General features: G+C 50.5%; 1 pseudogene; it reads right to left on the reverse strand.

Annotated features, from left to right (window-relative positions):
• Positions 1 to 1,017: 1,017 nt before the first annotated feature.
• On the reverse strand, positions 1,018 to 2,795 carry LOC149356564 (uncharacterized; annotated as a pseudogene).
• Between the last annotated feature and the right edge of the window lie 13,633 nt (positions 2,796 to 16,428).

The following is a 16,428-nucleotide window of genomic DNA, read 5'->3' on the forward strand; positions in this document are numbered from 1 at the left end:
CTGCAGCACATCTAGAACACCGTGATAAAAATCTCACTCAAGGACTTTTCAGCTCATGAAGTGCATTTCTTTGCATAAAATCTCTGAGCATTATGTGCACCTGCAACCACTGCTGAACATGCAGAGCTTTCATGAGATCAGCAAACCTGCTTGGGAGCACATCACTGAAGTCATCGCTGGGTGGCCAGTCCTTCAACTTGAGTATCATGTACTCTCCATCTCTGTCCTTCATGCGTTTGTGCAAGCTTTCAAAGCCTTCCCAAACTACCCGCATCGGCTGGTCTCGAAGAATCCGGCCGTGCGGCAGTCAATCAGGTCAGTCTGCATGTGGCCAAAGTCACGGCAGAAGCCGTCGGGGTGCCATAAAGATGCATCGAGGCGGTTGAACACACCGGAGACCAGCACGGGGTGTTCAGACCAGCACGGGGGAGATCCCTTTCGTATTCCAGCTGCAGGAACCTTGGAGTTCAGAATGTCAAAGAGGTCATTTAGTAGCATCGTGAACTGTTCCGTTCCAAAACTGTCGGCGAAGCCAGGTAACATCATTTGTCTGTAGACCTTCAGGCCAATCGACACACTTCGGCTGAAGAGCTGCAAGCGAAAAAGAGTAAAAGAAATTTGTAAAGCTTGGAAAAACATGATGGCAAATTAGTTTTGAAAATGCCTGGACGCTGACAAGCACAGATGTAATGTATAAGCATGCAGTTTTATGGCACCAACTGCTTACAATGTTTACAATGACTGAATGGCCAACTTTACCTGAGTCGCCAGACGAACGTTCATGGTCTGGAGCTTCTGTGGCTTGACATGGTGCTCAGTCAACTTAGGAACCACTTTTATAGCGGCCTTTTTTCCGCCTCAAAAAGACGTTCATAGTGCTGGAAATTTGCTTGGTATTCACCTACCTGCAACAAATTATTGTACACCATTTCGTTATGTGCAGTAATTAAACATAGGTGAACAAGTCTCTGTTACACAGCGTCATCACTCAAGAGACATGCATATCCAAGGAATTATTTAACTTCCCTGACCATATTTGTGCTTCATCATATGATTCCGGATGCATTTCACGATATGTGGCACGTCACAAATGAAGTGGAGGAATGTTCCCTCTGGAAGGCAGGGATGTTCAATCTTGCACTGTGGGTGCTCCACCTTTCCACTGATGCCGAGGTGTGTCCACATCGATTTGTTATTTCCGGCACCATCGCTTATCACTGCCAGTACGCGAGCACCATGTTCATGCAATTGTAGCACTGAGCTCATTACCACCTTTGCCAAGACCCATCCTGGCGCTGCACCCTTAGCTGCAAAAGTTGCTATGGGTTGGACCCATGACGCAAACATTGGGTTGAACATAACAACCAGTGCATGGTCTGCCAGCTGGTCTGTGCCAACTTTAGTAATATCCCCGTAATCTACAAAGCCATCAAATTTGTAGGACGACCTGTTAAACTCGGTTCCTTCCCTGAGTTTCACTTCATCGATGATTAGACAACCATATGTGTAATGTTCTGGCTTGCCAGCCATATGCAGTTTTATGCTACCAAGGGCAAATTTGTTTAAGCCGTAGCCACAAGGAAGACCTTTCATAGCTGTACAAGGCGGTTGGCACTTTGCAGGGGCAAAATCTTCATGTCAGATAGAGTTCTGTAACACTTTGGGCTTGTCAGCCTCAGAAGCAGACAGAACATAAGCCAGTCTGTACTGTACCGGTGCCCACGTGGCGACTTGGCCGCTTGTTGCATGACGGCTGTCTGTATGACCAACTTTTGTGCTTCTGGCAGGACCTGTGTCACTTCACCTAGACTTGTTGAAAACGCTTTCTTCAGTTTTTCACTGAGTTCGCTAATTTCTTTCTTCATTTTCTCCCGAGCTGCAGCGGCACGAATGAGCCTCTTCCTCAAAACAGGTGCTGCAAGGCACACCATTTTATTGGGTTACAGCCCACTTCTTCTTTTGAGGTCCTTCGTCATTTTCGCACACTTTATACAGACTCCTTTTTCTGCCTCAGTAAGAACTCTGCACTGCTTGTGGTATACAGTTCCTCCCCTGCTAGAGGAGCAACCATGACAGGCTTGCATAGTTTGGACAACCTGCACAATTGCCTCTACGTCTGCTAACGAAGTGATTGCCAAATCCATGGGCAGCGTCGGCACCAGTTTTCCGCGGGCAGATACAACATAACTCATGTCTTCGCGAACTACGACACTCTTGAGTACTGTATATACATCTGCCTCCAATCCTGCCGTGTAAAAAACAATCTGTAATCGGCGCCCATTTTCAACTTCAAGAGCTGCCGATCTCCATTGACGAGGTAACCTCAAAGAAGCACTCTTCTCCACCAGCTCATTAACATGCAAGCAGCTGTCTTGCACGGGCTCTGGTTGCTCTCGCTCGATATCGATATCTTCTGCAGCGTCGCTCTGCGTTGCCACTGCGTCTCTTGTGACGGTTGCTCTCTTTTTCGGAGATTTTCGCCGTTTACGATTCGAGACGTACAGCGGGAGATTAGGAAATTTGGTAGGAATTGCATCACTCCTTAGAGACCATACACCGCGCTCGATTTCAATCACTTCTGCGTTGATTACATGCGTATATGACTTCAGAATATCCCCTTCTTGGAAGTGGGCGTCGCACACTTTGCATGTTTTCCCCAACACCTTGTCTGCACGGGGTATCGCTCTCGACCATTTTGCAAGGAGATTTGGATTGGTTGGCGGAGAAAAGAAGTGCCTTTTCTCCGTGTTGCGCCGGTACCCGCAGGTACATCCCGGCACGAAACACGTTGGCATTTGGTTGACAGTCCTAGCACACTCTAAAGACCATAAATGACGCCCACCACCTACCCTCTGACAGCGAAAAAATCGAAAACTTGGCGCTCGAGAACATTCGGCAGCCCACGCTACTTGCAGGTTGGGTCCACACCATGAGCGTCCTCACCCGACCACACACCGAAAGCTGCTGAAGCGTAGTGAAAAAACACTCAGCTCATAACGAAATGATCACTTCATAACAAAAGAACGCGACGCAAATGAGCACGACAAACGGAGCCTCAGAAACGTTGCTGCACCGCGGCGTGGCTAGCTAGCGTCGAGCGTGGCGCAAACTTCGACTGCAGCGCCATCTCAGTGGCCGGGCGCAAAACGCGGCCGCTTCGGGAGGAGAAGTTTCGAAACTAAAAAAGCTCTATAAACGGTGAGCAGCGGTGCGTGTAGATGAGGCGATACGCGGGGGTGCCGTCGCTCAGCTCAACCTCCCGGTTGGGAAGGTCGCGCCAATCCGACCCAGCGACCTTGGGGATGGCGGCGATACTAGCCTGGGACAACGGCGTCATCTTTTTGTAGCAGTCGTAGTCGATCGGGCATATCCGCTGGTGACAACGAATGAAGTCTGACGGACCTCTGTCAAACTTTTCCTCAGGATCACTGAGGTCGGCAATCGCATCCCTTAAGGTGGTCCTCTGGTACGGCGCCGCAGAGGTCAAGTTCAGAGGACTGGTGTAGGCGCGACCGTCCACGGCAAATGATAGGTGACATTCGGGCACTTCGAAAGTGTGAGTCGGCAAAGGAAAAGCTGGCAGTTTTGCTCGGCCGCGCTTGGCCCCAAAGATGACGAGGCGCCGGTGTCTCTGCGGCATACCGTAGCAGCCATCCTGCAGCATGCTGCAAGAAGTTTGATAACCGAGGTCCAGAAGGCACTTGAGAGCCAAGGCAAGGCCCTCGCCGTTATGGTGCCGGACGGAGCACCTCTCGGCAACGAGGACGACGTACGAAGGGTCAAAGAAGGCACAGAATCCGAGAAAAGTCGCTAGTTGAGAATTCCTGAGCCCCTGTTTGTCACAACCCTGCAAAAATCGGCAGCTCTTGTGAGATTCGAAGGACGGGCTCCCATCTTCTTTCTCGATGTCTCCGAGAATGTCGGTCATCCCGCCAGCGTGGAGCTGCTTGAGCACTTTTGACGACCAGGCGTGAGACGTCGGCACATCGGGGAAGTTCTTGCTTAAAGTGGTCAAATGGTGCTCGTTGTCGCTTACTGCGAGCACGGGGCTTGCTAAGCAAGCTTTGGCTAGACCGAAGGACGGACCCCCGCAGCCACCGTATACGTCGACACTGTTGAGGGTTCTGTGCGGTTTCTCCACTTCGGAAACGAGGCGGGCGCCAATCTTCTGCTCCTCGGTAGATGGCTCTGAAAAGACACCACCTGCACTGGCGCACATGGCGCGCACTCCAGGTCGTGCCGTATTTGGAAGACAGTAAAATAAATGATTAATTCCATAATCTAGGAAGCGATTCATCTTCGAAGAGACGGGCACTTTTTCTGAAGCGGTGAAGCCGGAACAGCAACCGTATTCACTTTCAGTTGGCCCACAGGTGGAGCTGCCGGACCTGGTGCGACATCAATGCCCCAACCCCGTCGACAGTCCTTGCTAGGAAAGATCATGTGATCTTCGCCGGAGGCCTTTCTTTGCCACCATCGGCAATCGCCTCATCGCTGATGGGCGACCAGAACACCAACACCCAGCTAGACCTGCCCTCCCAACCTTACAAAGGAGCCAAAGACTGCTCCAATAGATTCTGCTTCTAGAGCGGAGCCTGATGCAGCTGCTGCACCAGAAAAGTATCGCGCGAAGGCCACGAGCCATCGCAACGCCGAATTAACGGCCAGCTCCTCTGTCGAGGATATAGAGGTCTCGGTAACCGTACCAGCATTTTTGCCGCCGAAGGACCGCCGCCTTTCTGGAGGCCGTTGTGGTGGCGGCAAAGGAAAACCCCGTATCACAACTCCTGGTAAGAACGTTGCATAGTCCGTAAGGCATAGTTTGTTTATAAGTACGAATTGTGTTCCTCTTCATATTTATCCTGCAACCACACTGTCATGCATAAATGTGGCCGTTTCATTGATGCAGTGGACCTGTCGTGGCATGAGACATCACTATGATGATATGTCCATATTATAAGAGGAGCACCGATGACACTTAGTTTGTGTTCAAAGAACACTGTTAAACAACACACTGAAAAATCTTTAGATAATATTGGCACCGGCGGGGGGTGGTGTTGGCATTGTTGCGAACTCCTGTGTAATTGTCAAGGAGTTAAGCCTGAACACTCTTTAGCAGCTGTCGCAGTAAGGGTTCAGTTCAAATGTCTGAATACTGTGGTATTCGGTAAAGGACCTCCTAGACGTAGTCAGTTAGTGATCAACACCTTTTCTGATCCATGGAGACATGGAGGAAGGAAAACTCAGGAGAGGCCCTTCGTATTCCCAATGCATTGGCGAGAATGTGGCGGAAGTGACGTCAAAATTTAGGCTTAAAAAGTCAGGCCCCTAGCAACGTTGTCGTTGTTGCTAAAAAAACTCGGGCCACTAGCAACGGCGAATGGCGTCGTTGTTGCTAGGGCCCCGAGTGTTTCTCGGTGGCGGTGGACGGGCTTTCGGCACGGTGTGTTCGGCCTTGCGTGTTAAAGTCTACATGCCTCGCGTCGTGACGTTACGCACGCATCTAGGATTGTTTTTAAATGCGGCGAATAACCGCTCATTTGATATTTTGTTCGTCAAACTTGGTGTCGCTACGCGGAGCGATCAATGCATTGAAATGAATCTCGCGAAAAGGTGGCACTCCGGAACCGCGCTTCGACACGCGAAGAAGCGTTCAATGTTTTGATCAGCGAACTTTTGCACCTCACCAAACAGCACCGAAACGTGAAGCCGCTCTCGGCGTTGCTGAGCTGCGTTTCGAAGGCCACACGGCCTGTGTACGGTAGCCGGAGGCGGACGGTGCGCTGCGTTATAAACGGCGCGCAATGTCGTCTTTCTCGTTCTGGCGTCGGAAAAGGTTCACCGCACCTGTGCGCCGCTCTGTGTCTAGGTGCGTGTTCGCGGGGAGGGAGGTGTAGGAGTGTAGCGGTGAGCTGCGCGGTTTTTTTAGATACCTTTCTTTTACTAAGCGCTTGAACAACGTAGCGTCGGCGGGGTCTCTGTTCGTCGTACGCTCCTGCTGCTGGCATCGGATCACAACGGCGCATTTCATCCTAGCTGATCTTTTGCGACTGATCTGTGCGTCGACATTTTACACTACCGACGTGTGTCACATCTGATTGAGTAAAAAGTAATTAATTGCGTCTTTTGCTATGCCGGTATGGTATTGGTGCAGAAGTTTTGGTTGACAAGGATAAATTTGCTCCCGAGTGCAGGTACGAAAACAATTAGTAAGCAACTCATGCACGTGCTAAATATATACACCTTTAAAGTGTGCACTAGTAGTACAGCTACAGTGAACAGAATTTCTCTTTATATGTGTGTCTTCTGCAGCACATCTAGAACACCGTGATAAAAATCTCACTCAAGGACTTTTCAGCTCATGAAGTGCATTTGTTTGCATAAAATCTCTGAGCATTATGTGCACCTGCATCCACTGCTGAACATGCAGAGCTTTCATGAGATCAGCAAACCTGCTTGGGAGCACATCACTGAAGTCATCGCTGGGTGGCCAGTCCTTCAACTTGAGTATCATGTACTCTCCATCTCTGTCCTTCATGTATTTGTGCAAGCTTTCAAAGCCTTCCCAAAATACCCGCATCGGCTGGTCTCGAAGAATCCGGCCTGTGCGGCAGTCAATCAGGTCAGTCTGCATGTGGCCAAAGTCACGGCAGAAGCCGTCGGGGTGCCATAAAGATGCATCGAGGCGGTTGAACACACCGGAGACCAGCACGGGGTGTTCAGACCAGCACGGGGGAGATCCCTTTCGTATTCCAGCTGCAGGAACCTTGGAGTTCAGAATGTCAAAGAGGTCATTTAGTAGCATCGTGAACTGTTCCGTTCCAAAACTGTCGGCGAAGCCAGGTACCATCATTTGTCTGTAGACCTTCAGGCCAATCGACACACTTCGGCTGAAGAGCTGCAAGCGAAAAAGAGTAAAAGAAATTTGTAAAGCTTAGAAAAACATGATGGCAAATTAGTTTTGAAAATGCCTGGACGCTGACAAGCACAGATGTAATGTATAAGCATGCAGTTTTATGGCACCAACTGCTTACAATGTTTACAAGAGATTTTATGCAAAGAAATTCACTTCATGAGCTGGAAAGTCCTTGAGTGAGATTTTTATTACGGTGTTCTAGATGTGCTGCAGAAGACACACATATAAAAATAAATTATGCTCACTGTAGCTGTACTACTAGTGCACACTTTAAAGGTGTATATGTTTAGCACGTGCATGAGTTGCTTACTAATTGTTTTCGTACCTGCACTCGGGAGCAAATTTATCCTTGTCAACCAAAACTTCCGCACCAATACCATACCGGCATAGCAAAAGACGCAATTAATTACTTTTTACTCAATCAGATGTGACACACGTGAGTAGTGTAAAATGTCGACGCACAGATCGGTCGCAAAAGATCAGCTAGGATGAAATGCGCCGTTGTGATCCGATGCCAGCACCAGGAGCGTAAGACGAACAGAGACCCCGCCGACGCTACGTTGTTCAAGCGCTTCGTAAAAGAAAGGTATCTAAAAAACCGCGCCGCTCACCGCAACACTCCTACACCTCCCTCCCCGCAAACATGCACCTAAACACAGACCGGCGCACAGATGCGGTGAACCTTTTCCGACGACAGGCCGAGAAAGACGACATTGCGGGCCGTTTATAGCGCAGCGCATCGTCCGCCTCCGGCTACCGTACACAGGCCGTGTGGCCTTCGAAACGCAGCTCAGCAACGCCGAGAGCGGCTTCACGTTTCGGTGCTGTTTGGTGAGGTGCAAAGGTTCGCTGATCAAAACAATCAACGCTTCTTCGTGTGTCGAAGCGCGGTTCCGGAGTGCCACTTTTTCGCGAGATTCATTTGAATGCAACGATCGCTCCTGGTAACGACACCAAGTTTGACGAACAAAATATCAAATTAGCGGTTATTCGCCGCATTTAAAAACAATCCCAGATGCGTGCGTAACGTCACGACGCGAGGCATGTAGACTTTATAACACGCAAGGCCGAACACACCGTGCCAAAAGCCCATCACATCCACCGCCACCGAGAAACACTCGGGCCCCTAGGAACGACACCGCGCGCCGTTGCTAGTGGCCCGAGTTTTCTTAGCAACAACGACAACGTTGCTAGTGGACCGACTTTTTAAGCCTAAATTTTGACCTCACTTCCACCATATTGTCGCCAATGCATTGGGAATACGAAGGGCCTCTCCTTAGTGTTCCTTCCTCCATGTCTCCATGGATCAGAAAAGGTGTTGGTCTGACTAAGCCTAGGAGGTCCTTTACCGAAGAACAACTATTTGGTAGAAGATAAGGATAAACCACAGTATTCAGACATTTGAACAGAACCCTTACTGCGACAGCTGCTAAAGAGTGTTCAGGCTTAACTCCTTGACAATTACACAGGAGTTCGCAACAATGCCAACACCACCCCCCGCCAGTGCCAACATGATCTAAAGATATTTCACTGTGTTGTTTAACAGTGTTTATTGAACACAAACTAAACGCCATCGGTGCTCCTCTTATAATGTGGACATATCATCACAGTGATGTCTCCTGCCACGACAGGTCCACTGCATCAATGAAACGGCCATATTTATGCATGACAGAGTGTGGTTCCAGGATAAATATGAAGAGGAACACAATTCGTACGTATAAACAATGCCTTACGGACTATGCAACGTTCTTACCAGGAGTTGTGATACGGGGTTTTCCTTTGCCGCCACAACAATGTCCGCCAGAAGAGCGGCGGTCCTTCGGCGGCAAAGATGCTGGTACGGTTGCCGAGACCTCCATATCTTCCACAGAGGAGCTGGCCATTAATTCGGCGTTGCGATGGCTCGTGGCCTTCGCGCGATACTTTTCTGCTGCAGCAGCTGCATCAGGCTCCGCTCTAGAAGCAGACTCTATTGGAGCAGTCTTTGGCTCATTTGTAAGGTTGGGAGGGCAGATCTAGCTGGGTGTTGGTGTTCTGGCCGCCCATCAGCGAGGAGGCGATTGCCGATGGCGGCAAAGAAAGGCCTCCGGCGAAGATCACATGATCTTCCCTAGAAATCTTGAGGCCTGTGGACGGGGCTGGAGCCTTGATGTCGACACCAGGTCCAGCAGCTCCACCTGTGGGCCAACTGAAACTGAACACGGTTGCGGATCCGGCTTCACCGCATCAGAAAAAGTGCCCGTCTCTTGGAAGATGAATCGCTTCCTAGATTATGGGAATTACAGCAACTACAGTCCTTCGGAAGACGACAGCAGCTCTACAGACTCGGAGGAGCCAACGGCCGTCGGCCGCAGGGCTGTTTCGGCTCGGCCGTTGCAACCGCGAGCGTCAGGGTCAACAGAGGCTGGCAATGGACCGGCACCGCGTCCGCGCGTAGATCGCGCTAGCGGGACTGCGCCCTTGGTCGCGCCGAAACCCCAGTGGTACTACAAAACGTACTACCCGCCAATCGTGCTTTATCAGCCTCTTCGCGTCGCGCACTTCCTCCGACGCGCGTCTGTGTACTTCCGACGGCACCGGCTGAGACGTCAGGCCAGCGGCGGGTCTCGCTCTTGTCCCTTCGGAGGCTGGTGAACGTCGTTACGCCGATCGCGGTGGTCAACTGCCAACGGCTGCAGCAGAGCCGGCTGAAGAGCAGCGAGTTGCCGAATCCACCGAAGGTGCAGTGCCTGCTCGAGAACAAGTACGCGCAGTCGGCAATGAGGTTCACGCGCTGAGTGCGGCGGTCTCGGAGCTCCGTTCCCGAGCATACGTAGCTCGTGTGAGCTCCTAGAGGCGCTACTTTGTGTGGCCGTATGAAGTGGTGCAGTATGCCACTTCTGCAAGTTTGCTGTGCAAGTTTCGCACATTTATGTAGAGTCTGCAAACATGCATGACGGAAAGGAAGACTATGGTGTCAGTTGTGCTAACTGCTAATTGACAATAGCTTGGGGCAAAATTGAAAGCCTCTGTCTGATCTCTTCGCTGATCCTTCCCTGCCCGGATGACATCGAGAATCGTTTCAATTTGTCCGACCGATTCGCAGACCAATTGTGATCTTCCTTCTGTATCTTGATGTGTCATGCATTATGAAAAAACTTTGAAGAGGTCCCAAAACCTGAACCGTGCATCCGCTACGCACTTCGTGTTCGTTCAGGAAAATTTTGTTTCATTAAGATTTTACATAGAGGGAAGTCTGAGTAATCAGTTTTCTTTGGTTTTGGCCTGGCGGGGCGAGTGGGCTACAGACGGCACTTGCTTTTGCGGTGTGTGGCTTGGCGTTTGTGGTTCCGTTTGGCTCGCGTTCCAGAGAAATTCCGAGAGCTGGACATCGACAGCCGATGAAGAGAGGCCTGGAGAAGTGCGGAACGAGAGCCCCTTCTCGCACGTCCTGTGAGCCGAGCTGCGTAGGAGCGGCTCATCTTCCGGACGATTTGTCTTGTGGCGGGGGTGCTGTTGTGTTTGGAATGCCTTCCCCCCTCCTGCCTGGGTGGATTAAGGCAGCTCGCGCTCCCCTCCTGCCTAAGTGGATTAAGGCAGCGGACCCTGACCGGCGAAGGCCGAAGATGCGGCGGGGGCTGGCAAAGGCGGCAGCAGCGGTAGGAAAAGCGGCGACGTGGCGGCGTCAGGTGGCCGAGTCGACCCTCGGGTCGAAGGATGTGCTAATTGAAAGACGGCTGTGTCCTCGGCATCTCGTGTTTTGTACATCCGGCAGGGAAGCGTCAAACATGTGCAGGAGGAAGGTCGTTCACCTGCTGATAGACTGCTCTACCCTTTCCCATCGACCAAGCTGCGAGAAGCGGGCTAGCCAGCATCGCCCCTGCCGTGGGTGGCATCAGTGTCCACAACTGTCCGTCTGATTGGACGTCATTCTTCGAACTATATTCCCCAGACAGGGATCTGGGGAATCCGTGCGCTATTTAACGGGTGTTGTTTTGAGGACTCCAGGGCACTCCCGTTGGCGAAGAATCCTCATCCACTGAGATTCATTCTCAGTTGCCCTTTGTTGTAAATAATGTAAACATTCCTGTATAAAATTCTTTTTCTTGTTTTATCTTCCAAGCCCCGTCTCCCGCCGTCCTCGTCCCTTCTCCCCCCGACCACGCTCACCCGATCCTAATAGTCTCTCGTCTCGGTCGGGATCGCGCAGAAGCCGTTAAGCCACGAAATGCAGGCTGGAGGGGCTCCGCTGCGCGAGAGCTGTTTATTGCAGCCTTGGACGAAGCACTTAGGGCCATAAGTCAGGTCGAGATCGCTCTCCGGGTACAACAGCGCCCCCACCGCCAGACGCTGCATCAGGAGGTCGAGCTGTTCTGCGCTGCTCGGCTGACTCGATGCGTTGACTCGAAGCATCCAGCGAGTGGTCGGTTCAGCTTTCAGTCGAAGCTCTCGTGCTTTCTGTTGATGTCTTCTTCGCCGGACTCAGCGACACTTCCTGTCAGGGATTTATGTAAACTTGGCGCACCCAGCAAGACCGCCATTACCAAGCACACCCAAAGCAGAGAGCACCCCGCGAAAACCACTCGATTCGCCAGATCTTCAAGGAAACGATATGTTTCCAATTAATGCGCTAGCTACAAAACAAACCGGAGTGCTAATCAAGTTTAACAAGCGCAAATAACTACTTTCACTAGAGTGTCGTCCCAATGAGACAGATTTATGCAATGCGGCTAAATAAAAGTACAAAATAAATCAGGATACACATCAGGCAAGCGAAGGGGTCAGCTCATTTTACTAGGAGCGCTGCGTGATTCCCATTCTGAGTCTAGCTGTTTCATATTTAAAGCTAGCTTCGTTACGATCCCTTTGAAGTTTCGCAAGCCTTCGGACATTTGTGTATACATTCTTTGGAGCACAGTAAAACTGGCGGCATGCATTAGGACGCTTCTTCGACTACATGGAATATGCAGTGTTATGAAATCTGAAAAGTTAATCCGATACAATGGTTTCGGTTATACAGTTACACACATAGTAACTAAACGGCTCAATTCATTTTAGAAGGCTCGACTGAGGCCGTCAGCATTGGTGTTTAGCTTCCCTATCTTATAGCGCACTTCAAAGTTGTGCTCCACCTATGCTATGCTCCACCTCAGTAAGCGGCGATTCTTAGATGAAATGCCCTGTAGACACGTTAAGGGGCAGTGGTCCGTCCCCACCGTGAACTTTGACCCGGCAACGTAGCATGCAAGCTTTTGCACGGCCCAAACGAGGCATGCGCTTTCCTTTTCCGATGTGGTGTATGCCTCTTCTCTGACGCTCAACTTGCGACTTATGTACAGAATGGGTCGCTCTTGCCCATTCGAGTCTGTCTTACAAAGAACAGCTCCCAAACCTCGGTCGCTAGCGTCGCATTGAATTATGAAAGGCTATGAAAAATCTGGAGCCATGAGAACCGGCCTTTGACTCAACGCTCGCTTTAAACTCTGGAATGCGGCCTCTTTCTTAGTGTCCCATTTAATTGTTATGGGCTCAGTTTTTCGAAGAGAGTCTGTCAAGGGACTTGCAGTCTCGGAATACTGCTGGGTGTAATGCTGGTAATAACCAGTCAGGCCAAGAAATGCCCTCATTTCAGTCTTAGTTGTCGGGCGGTGATAGTCGACCACCGCAGCTATTTTGAGTTCAGACGGTCGGCGTTTCCCCGCCCAACAATATGCCCCAGGTAAGTGACTTCCGCGCAGCCCAAGTGACATTTCTCTGCTCTCACAGTGAGTCCTGCTTCCATCAACCTTTCCAACACGATCCGCAGGTGATCCAGATGATCTTACCAGGTATTGGAAAAGATCGCTACATCATCGAGATACGGAAAAGCGAACTTCTCTAGTCCGTGTAGAACGCGGTCCATAAGACGGCAAAATCCGTAAGGAGCATTCTTCAGCCCAAAGCTGAGCATCACTGGCCGGAAAGTCCCTAGCGGTGAAATAAAAGCTGCATAGCGACTCGCACGCTCAGTAAGCGGAACTTGCCAGTATCCGCGAACAAGGTCCAAGGTTGAAATGTACGTGGCCTTGGATACTGTCTCCACCCTGTCTTCAATATTGGGTATAGGGTACGTCTGATCGACTGTTACCGAGTTTAAACGCCGGTAATCTATGCAGGGCCTCGGATCTTTGCCTGGCACTTCAACTAAAATCAGTGGCGAAGTGAAGTCACTCTCAGCTGGGATTATCACACCCAGGTCGCACATCCGGTAAATTTCAGCCTCCATGATTTCCCTTTGCCTCGGAGATACACGGTATGGCTTCGAACCGATTGATTTATCCTCCGTCAGTTTGATGTCATGCTCTATCAGGTTTGTTTTGCCTGGTTTGTCTGAAAAGACGAAAGAAAAATCTCGGACTACGTGTCCTAAGTAGCGCTTTTCGGTTTCATTTAAATTTGGTTCTGCCTCAATCTTGGCCAGCAGGACGCTGCTCGCAGTATCTCCAGTTGTCATACAAGGAATCTCAGCGATTTCCTCTTCTGGCAGGTTAAGTGCTAAATTTACCACCGCCTCTCGCTGAACATAAGGCTTCATGAGGTTACTATGGTACACTTTAGAATGCTTTCTTCCAAGTTTCACCTCATAATTTGTGTCTGAAAGCTTCGACACTACTTTTGGCTGGCCCTTCCCATTGGACATCTAGCTTCGTCGTTTTCGAAGGGCACAGCAGCATGACTTCGTCACCCTCTTTGAAAGTTCGCTTTCGAGCTGTTCTGTCATAGCGTGCCTTAGCAAACGTCTGCGCCGCTTTCATATTGCTTTCAAACATTTCACGAGTTTTCCCCATGCGCTCCAGCAGTTGTAACACGTAGGAAACGACGTTAGCATCCTCTCCTTGGCGCTCCCACGATTCTCGCAACAATCGGATCGGACCCCTCAAGTTACGTCCGTAGACGAGCTCGGCCGGACTCCTGTGCTCTCGTGAGGAGCCGACCTCAGGGCAAACAATTTCGCGGGAATGCAACCTTCCCAGTCATGCTTATTTTCGAAACAAACAGCCCTTAAAATGCGCTTCAAGGCGGAGTTCATTCGCTCAACCGGGTTCGACTGCGGGTGGTGAACAGAGCTGTGGTCGACCTTAATTCCGCATCGTTCTAGGAATGTCGTCGTAAGACAGCTAGTGAACACGCTTCCGTTGTCACTTTGGATTTCTGACAGGAATCCGACGCGCGAGAATATCGCCAATAAGGCATCAACAACGCAGGTTGAACTTAGCTCTTTCAGGGGGATTGCTTCCGGGAATTTTGTGGCGACGCATAGCGCGGTCAAAACGTAGCGGCAACCCGACTCCGATACTGGCAGCGGCCCTACGATGTCAATAACGAGCCGACGGAATGGGTCAGTAATTATGGGGACCAATTTCATGGGCGCCTTCACTTGTCAGTGGACTTTCCAATCATTTGGCACGTGTCGCACGAGCGAACGAATTCCTCCATTTCCTTCCAGCAACCGGGCCATAGTACTCCTGTACTAGCCTCGTTTTCGTTTTTCGCATGCCTAAGTGGCCTGCCCAAGCGTTGCTGTGTGCAATGTCGAGAAGCTGTTTACGATAATTCTGCGGTACCAACAATTGGTCGTACACTCGTCCTTTAGTGTCACAGTATCGGCGGTAAATTAGACCCTCTTTTTCATAGAACGAAATGTTCTTTCTGGAGCAGCCTTGTTGGACACTTTCTAGCAGGGTGCTCAGTGAAACGTCACTTCTCTGCTCGACAAGAAGCGTCGCCTTGTCTCGCTTAGCGAGCTGCTTCCAACTGTCGGACGCAGGAGTTAACACGGAGGCTACGTCCGGGTTTTCTTCAGCTAGTATAGCAGCTTCTGTGCTCTCAGTTCTCTCTCTCGCCTGACCCTCGGCATCTGAAGCGTGAGGCTGAACGCCTGTCGAAATGCTCCTTAGTTCCGCATCTGTTGCATCTACTGTTGATGCTACTGCCTTTGCGCAGTCCAGTTTTCCGGAGAGTTCTCATGCCCTCGAACGGGTTAACGCCATGCACGCTATGTTAGTGGAGAACGACTGCCCCCTTCCTTCAGCACCTGCTCGGATTTGTTAGAAAAGAAATAAGGAAAATGGTCAGGTAGGCTAGCGGAAACTGCCGCCTCAGTGCATAATTTTCTGAAGGGGCCTTCGATGACTACCTTCGCAAGTGAAAGGCAGACACTTTGCTGTTCTGCCACCTGACGGATCCACGCGCATTCCCCAGTAAAGTGCTCAGGAGAAACGCAAAGCGGATGAGCCACATCTGGTGGCCGCAGAATCTCTGAGAACTCTGCATTTCTTGCAGTTTAATAACAGCTGCTGCATGTCCGGCTGCAAAAGCCGCAGGTTCGTCAGAGTCCTGAATACTCGCGAAAACGACTTTCTTTTTGCAGTTTCTAGCCAAATGGCCTCGTTCCTTGCAGTTAAAACAAATCACTGCCTTTCGCGCCTCACACGCGCGTGCGCTCTCACCACGTGACCCAGACAATTCTGCTGACTTGGACGACTCATCTTGGACGTCCATTAACCTCTCACGTGTACCTGCGGGGGCTCCCTTTCGAAGTTTTTAGGAGGAGGAAATCTTTTTCCTTCGGGCTTGCGGGAACCAGTCTGCTCTGTCGCTTTTATCCTGTTTTGCCGATTTCGAGCGTAAATTCCTGCGAATGTAGTAATCTTCAGCCAGTTCGGATGCTTTGTCCAGATTTAGTTCAGTTATTCTGTCCTGCATCCAGAGTCTAGTGTCCTCCGAAATTCCTCGATAGAATTGCTCCAGGCAAATGCACTCGACCACTTTGTCGTGATCTTCATATGCACCTGCGCTCTTCAGCCATTCTTTCACGTTAGCTTTAGTCTGATAAGCAAATTCTTGGTGGGACTCTGCACCCTTCCTCGCATGTCTACACCGCTGGCGAAATGCTTCAGTCGACAGACCGTATTTCCGCAACAGCGCCGCTTTCACCTTGTCGTAGTCTTGTGCATGGTTATTGCTAAGGCGTGCGACTACCTCGGAAGCCTCGCATGAAAGTACGGTCAGCAATTTCTGTGGCCTTTCGTCCTTTTCTAAGCCGGCCTTTTCGCATGTGCGTTCAAAGTTCACGAGAAAAAGTGCTATGTCCTCGCCCACTTTAAACGGCTGCAGAAGGTCCTTCATTTTGGACTGTCTACCTGAAGAAACAGTGCGCCGCGTAGGAATTCGAAGAGCTTCTATCTCGAGTTTCTTTATCTGCAGTTCATGCTCTCTTTGTTCGGCTTCCTTTTTTCTGTCGAGCTCCTCTCGCTGAGCTTTCCGCTCAAGCTCTACAAGCCGCTCCTTTTTCTCTTCGCGTTCTTTCCTGTCTAGAACTGTCTTCCAAGCCTCATCGGCTTCTTCCTCGGTCACCTTCTCTGCCTGCATTAGCTCCAAAATTAGCTTTTTGCGTTTTGCTGAGCCAACTGATATACCCAGCTCCTGGCAGATTTGAAGAAGGTCTTGGACTTTAAGCTTGTCTATTCTGACTTCACACTCTGTGCCGTTTG

The sequence above is a fragment of the Amblyomma mixtum genome, chromosome 3 (genome assembly GCF_055824585.1).
Source record: "Amblyomma mixtum isolate Tamu chromosome 3, ASM5582458v1, whole genome shotgun sequence".
NCBI lineage: Eukaryota > Metazoa > Arthropoda > Arachnida > Ixodida > Ixodidae > Amblyomma > Amblyomma mixtum.